General features: G+C 27.9%; 2 long non-coding RNA genes and 1 other non-coding gene across 4 annotated transcripts; 2 read left to right on the forward strand and 1 right to left on the reverse strand.

Moving 5' to 3' along the window:
- Positions 1 to 4106: 4106 nt before the first annotated feature.
- On the forward strand, positions 4107 to 4854 carry LOC135925066 (uncharacterized). Of its 2 annotated transcripts, none has more exons than XR_010571513.1 (3): positions 4107 to 4283; positions 4326 to 4564; positions 4626 to 4854. It is a non-coding gene; the product is annotated as an uncharacterized LOC135925066 (long non-coding RNA). The 2 variants fall into 2 exon arrangements; XR_010571512.1 differs by having other exon boundaries at positions 4629 to 4854.
- Positions 4855 to 5196: 342 nt separating this feature from the next.
- On the reverse strand, positions 5197 to 5837 carry LOC135924903 (uncharacterized). The gene is made up of 4 exons (XR_010571438.1): positions 5737 to 5837; positions 5559 to 5682; positions 5317 to 5523; positions 5197 to 5270 (listed from the first exon to the last, which is right to left on the reverse strand). It is a non-coding gene; the product is annotated as an uncharacterized LOC135924903 (long non-coding RNA).
- Positions 5838 to 6087: 250 nt separating this feature from the next.
- Positions 6088 to 6160, forward strand: Trnav-uac (transfer RNA valine (anticodon UAC)). Its single transcript has one exon. It is a non-coding gene; the product is annotated as a tRNA-Val (tRNA).
- Positions 6161 to 6519: the final 359 nt, after the last annotated feature.

Genomic DNA, 6519 nt, shown 5'->3' on the forward strand with positions numbered 1-6519 from the left:
CTACGGTACATTTACCTAGTACTTCGATTTGGATATGATTATATCCCACTAATTTATAAGCCGGTGATAGTTGTGGTCTGCCAATACGATTCCAGGTGACCTCATCAATCACACTACACGCGGCGCCGGTATCAAACTCCATAGCTAGCTGCAACCCATTTATCTTCGCATCGATGGTTGCTTTATTTGAAAATGACAGAGGTGTCCGTGGCAGAATCATTTGTATGGCATGGGTTCTACAATCTTTCGCTATGTGGTTTGCCTTACCGCAACGAAAGCATATCACTTTCTTTTGAATAGAGTTAGGTTTGATACTAGGTCTATAATTATTATTAGGAATATAATTGTTACTAAAGTGTTTATATCTTCGCATCGATGGTTGCTTTATTTGAAAATGACAGGCGAGGTGTCCGTGGCAGAATCATTTGTATGGCATGGGTTCTACAATCTTTCGCTATGTGGTTTGCCTTACCGCAACGAAAGCATATCACTTTCTTTTGAATAGAGTTAGGTTTGATACTAGGTCTATAATTATTATTAGGAATATAATTGTTACTAAAGTGTTTATTATTATTGAATCTATTGACGTTTGTATAATTATTATTTCTAAAATAATTATTTTTCGAACCCTGTGTTGGTTTATTCTTAATTATTTTATTAACTTCAGTCTGGGTTTCATTTTCCAACGAAGACAGCGCGATCGCTAAACGCACGGTCTCTTCAAAAGTAATATTGCCTTCGATATACTTTGACCGAAGTTCTTTGTCCAACTCAGGTAAGCGTACTCCTAGGATAAATATATCTCTTAAAAGTTCATCAAAAGGCGGTTTAAAATTACAAAGAGAACAGACAGTTTTAACCCTAATTGAAAAGTCAATAATCGTCTCATTGCATCTTTTTAGCGTAAAATTTTTTTTCCTATTTACGAAAATTCTCGAACTATCCTTGAACACCAAATTTAAGCTTTTTATTAAAGTATCATAATTTATCATCTCTAAATTTATTGGAAAGTGAAAGTTCTTAATTTTGATAAGATTGTCTGTTCCGATATAGGCTAAAAGCAGGTCTTTTTTTGTATTTAAATCTATAATATCTCTTACTTTGTAAATTAACTCCAAGTTAAATAAGTAGTCCTGAATATTTACTTTTTCTTTGACGAATTCTGGAATATGGAATTTAATAGGAACTACTTCCATTGAGTCTTTAACTTTAATAGGGACTACTTACATTGAATCTTCAACTTTAATAGGAGCTAATTCCATTGAGTCTTTTACTTTAAATTTAAAATATCACGTATATATATATCATGAATTCAATCCTTCAGGTTATGTAATTTACAAACGAAAAGTTAATATTATATTCAATTTAAATTCAATTTACAATTACATTTATATTACATAGACTATCATATAACAATCAAGCTATAATGCCATTTGATAATCCTGGTCAACAATTACTTTTCCATTTCCTAAAACTATAGAGAGCAGTTTTCTATTCTGCGTCATAGATCCTGATCTCATATATCTTTATCAATAGCAAAGACATTTTCGCTATATAAATCTCTCTATCACTTCATAGAGCTTTATTTTTCCGGAACCTTAAAAAAATCTTCCTGAAACAGGATGTGTGGTGTTCGGTTGGATAGTCCTAAATTCATCACTGACTACTTTTTATCTATTCACTGGAATTTTCACGCTCAACAATTTGCGGTAAACCGATTAGTTTATTTTTTTTATGAGTATAATTCAAAATTCAATTGATATGAACATAATCTCAATTATTGATAGTAATCAGGAGCGTATGCAACGAGGGAAGGGGCAGAGGGACAACCCCCCCCCCCCCCCCCCAAGTTAAAAAATGGAGATGATGGATTATATTTTTCAAAAATATTATTGTTAATATTAATTTATATTTGTTAATATTTATTCCTAACATATATATTTAATTACATTTATTTATCACATCCACTAAGTTATTTTATCAATTAATTTCGATTTCAAGTTTTCCTTGGCCAAATATTTACCTATTATTTTCAAATATTAATGGCGTAATATTTATCTAAATTTCTAGTAAAATAATAATTATCTCTGAAACTCCTTGTATAACAATGAGAAAGAAATTGCAAGCTTGTCCAACGATATCGAGTCTCTGCCATCAAGCAGTAACAGCTTTTATGGAGTTAGAAGAGCCGATTATTAATGCTATTCCTGAAATATCATAAATATTGAAAGAAATATATTCTCAGAAGCAACAAAATTATTGGATTCAATACTTATTCCATTTTTTTTCTCATTAGAATGTATTATTTAATTATAAAACTATTTTGAATAGCGGAGAGCATTTTATTAGAACTTAAGGAAATTAGATCTAATGTTTATAAAGAATTTCATACTTTATATGTTATTGTTGAGTCAAAAGCAGAGCTATACGTGTTTAATATTTGTCCACCTCGATTTGCAGCAAGCAAGCTCATCATCAAAACATTAATATAGGATCAGTATAAAAGTATTATAAAACAAATGTCCCATCTTTTAGATACATTTATAACCCAAATAGAATGGTTTTTAATTCATCATACAGCACTTACAAATCCGTAGATATTACTTCCACAAAAGCCTTCCCAACTTTTTCAGATGGTGATAGAAAAAAAAAATATATTTTGAAATTTTTATCACGAAGATGTTGAAGTATCTTATGATGCATTATTAGCTGAATAACTATGATTAAAAGATTAACTATGGTTGTTAGTTACAGTCCCAAAAATGCTATGGATGCTTTTTATTATTTCAAACACATTTTAGATTATATTATCAATGTATTAAAATGGATATATATATATAAGCAACTCTTCCCATTAGTAAACTAATGAGACATTCTCTTTTTTAAGAAGAATAACAGATCCCTGCAGATGTATTATTTGCAGGGACGGTCCATAATTTTTTTAAAAAAATTTTTTGTACCGTCCCGGGATTTTTTTTAAAAAATTTTCAGGCCCGGCTTTTTTGAATTCAGGCCCAGCCCAAAATTTTTTAAAATAAATTATATTTATTTTTGATTTTTATAGCTAATAATGGCGAATTCAAATATTTGGTTTTAAAATATATAGCCCGGCCCGGATATTTTATTTAAAAAAATTTTCAGGCCCCGCCCGGGTGTTTTTTTTAAAAAATTACGAGCGTAGTCCGAGTATATTTAAAAAAATTAAAATAAGGCCCGGGGGCTGGGCCTGCAAGTCTCTGAAAAACATACCTATGAAGTAAAACTTCTGAAAGTAGAATGAATGGTTTGGATCTTTTGAATATTCATAGGCATTTAACGCCAAGCAAGGATGAGATAATATAAAAATTGGCTCAAAACATACAAAATACAATTATTCCTAAGAAATATTTTGTGTATTAATTTATATTTCTATCATTTATTTTTTTTATACTTTATATATAAATTTTAAAGGCTCAAAAAATTCAAATTTCTATTTTGGGTCATTTAAGTGATTCATATAGTGGTTATATTCACTTTATATTTTATAATTCACATTTATTTTTTAGTTTTTCAATGTCGCCATTTATATCCGTTTAATATTTTTTAATTCACATTTATTTTATAGTTTTTTTATGCCGGTTTATATATATTATTTTTTTATAATTCACATTTATTTAAAATTGTGTATTAGAAAAGTTATTAATCCTAATCAATTTATGCTCAATGATATTTCTTAAAAATTTTTATTACCCCCCCCCCCCCCAGACTAAATTCCTACTTACGCACCTGATAGTAATCATTAAGATGTTAAACTTAAAATCAACCACCTCCCACAAGTAATTAAATTATTTTTGCAGTTCTTGGGTATAGGCTTATTTTTGCCCAATTCTTTTTATTATTAGCCTATAGACGTTTAAACAACAGTACTCGGACTGTTGTGCTTACAAGTACGTCCGGCTTGCCCACAAACTAGTGTTGTTAAACGGCTCATTTTGAGCCGATTTTTATAAACGGCTAACTCAATATTTTAGCTAGAAAAATATTACCTATGCCTCGAGATTTCGATAATATATGCCTAGACCTTTGTTCCTACTGTGAGCAAAATCTTCAGGCTTGCGTAATAATTTTCTGAATGAAATATTGAGTTAGCCGTTTTTAAAAATCGGCTCAAAACGAGCTGTTTAACAACACTACCACAAACTTGTGAATAGCTCCTCATTTTCTCCCCCTTAATTAACTATCCATTTTGATGGATTTTTGAGGCTGTTATATCCACAACCAGGATGAGAAAACGCTTTTATCACGTATCACGTTTTTTTTAAATTTTTTATTATAATAAATAATAGATTTTGATATGATAAAAATGGATATTACTTCAAAAATGGAAGAAATATGATATATTTATAAATATGAATTGATAGACATCGTACAAATGGTTGGAGTATATAAAATTTATGGAACTTACAATTGCTGATAGGCCAACTAATAGTTTTTGATACTAGTGAGAGTATTAAGAATGTTATTTCACCCCAAAGCCAAATGAAAAATTATTGATTCTTATAAATAAGAAGCCACCTGCAAATAGGTATTTATAATCATCTAAAAAGCTTATATTTTACCAAGATTATTTCTACTTTCAATGGAAGAAGGAAGGGCTATATGGTTTTAGTGTAACTAACCAATATCTTAAATCGGAAGTAATGAAAATCTTCTATTCCATTACAATTAAAATTACATACAACCAATAGAACAATCAATAAAAAATGTCAAATTGCTCTTGAAATATTGTATAAATTTGGATATATATATGATTTTATTGTATTTATATTTTTTTCTTTTCGTAGTTAAAATAAATATTCATAAAGTTTAAATTTATTAATAGTGTCCAAATTTATTAATAAAAATGGAAAAATTACATTAAATTAGATTTATTTAAATATAAATACTTAATTCCATAAAAAAAGTATTTAAGTGCTTTTATAATATAGAAATTATAATATCATTAATAAATAACTCATTAACTTCAGTTTTTTATTAATTTTTTTTGTCAAATAAATTCTGGGATTTTAAATTATAAGGTGATCAAAATAAAGATTTATAAATTTAAACACAATTCTATTTTATCATATAAATTTATTTATTAGGTAATATTCTAATTAATAACAAAAATCAATCACATATTTGATATAATTAACATTATTTATAACAATGATATATAAAAAAATAATTAAGCCTGAAATTTGTCTCTTAAAATTATTGATTCAATCTAGTGGTCATATTCGGCATTGTATCTTTTACATATAAAGAAAATATAAAGTGCTAAAATATTTGTTGTACCTGTGCCATCAACATCAGCACCTATTCCTTCATTGCTTATTATTATATTATGTAACAAATTTTCTATTTATGTCTGTTAAGGCACAAAACTATTGTGAATATATGTTTGTAACAAAAAAATTGAAATCATTTTATACAGATATGTTTCCCATCCAAGGCACCAATACAATTGGGGAACCCTGAATAGATCAGGAACTCCTGGGAAATCTAAATAATTATTAGAATATATAAATATAATGTACTTTTTCCCAATCTTTTGAAGGCTTTGGCAAGTAAATATTTTTGGCAGCATTCCAAATTGCTTGATTTAACTGCATGCAACATATAATTTGGATATCCTTGAACTATAATTGTGAAAAGGACATACTAGTTATTAAATATATTTTATGAATAAATATAGGATAATTAAGTGTAACATACTCATAGAGTAATTTCTTTTAATATATATTTGAGATGCTTTTCTTCTACTTTTCCTCCATCTTTTATGTTTTGTCAATAAATATAATGCTAACATCCTTTTCTGATCCATGCTGATAAACTCCATTTTTTTTTACAAAATTTATAAATAATTAACGCCGCCTCAATTTAAATAAAGAAAGCGTTACGTTTATATTAAGAAAGTACGGCGAAACGCAAATGCGTGCGCACTATTGTATCGCTTGGCAATGGATTTTGAACTAATAGCGCTTACGATAGAGTCGAGGTTTTATTTACAAATCTTTACTTTTTTGGCAATAATTTATAGATTAAATATTTTATTTACTATATATAGGTTCTGTAGTGTAGCGGTTATCACGTTTGCTTTACACGCAAAAGGTCCTGAGTTCGATCCTCAGCAGAATCATTTTTGAAAAAATTTTTATAAACTGAAAATGAGATAATTTAAAAGAATTAGTAATCATTTAATTCCCATTTAAATTTCTTGTATCGCGATTACCCATTACATCCTGAATTATATATACATCCAGATGAAAATAACCCCGGGAAAAACTTCATGAAAAAATATTCTTTTTAATCAAATTTCCACTTAAAATAATAATGGTCAAAAATTTTGCATCGGTTAATCTTCCGTCAGCGTGTAAGATATGCCTAACATTTTTAATTCATATTTATTTTATTTATATTTTTATACTAAATTTTAATAATATTTTATATTTAGCAACAAATTAGATTTAATATTTTTTATATTATAATATTATGAAA

The sequence above is a fragment of the Gordionus sp. m RMFG-2023 genome, chromosome 2 (genome assembly GCF_954871325.1).
Source record: "Gordionus sp. m RMFG-2023 chromosome 2, tfGorSpeb1-WG-v2, whole genome shotgun sequence".
NCBI classification, from domain to species: Eukaryota; Metazoa; Nematomorpha; class Gordioida; order Chordodea; family Parachordodidae; genus Gordionus; species Gordionus sp. m RMFG-2023.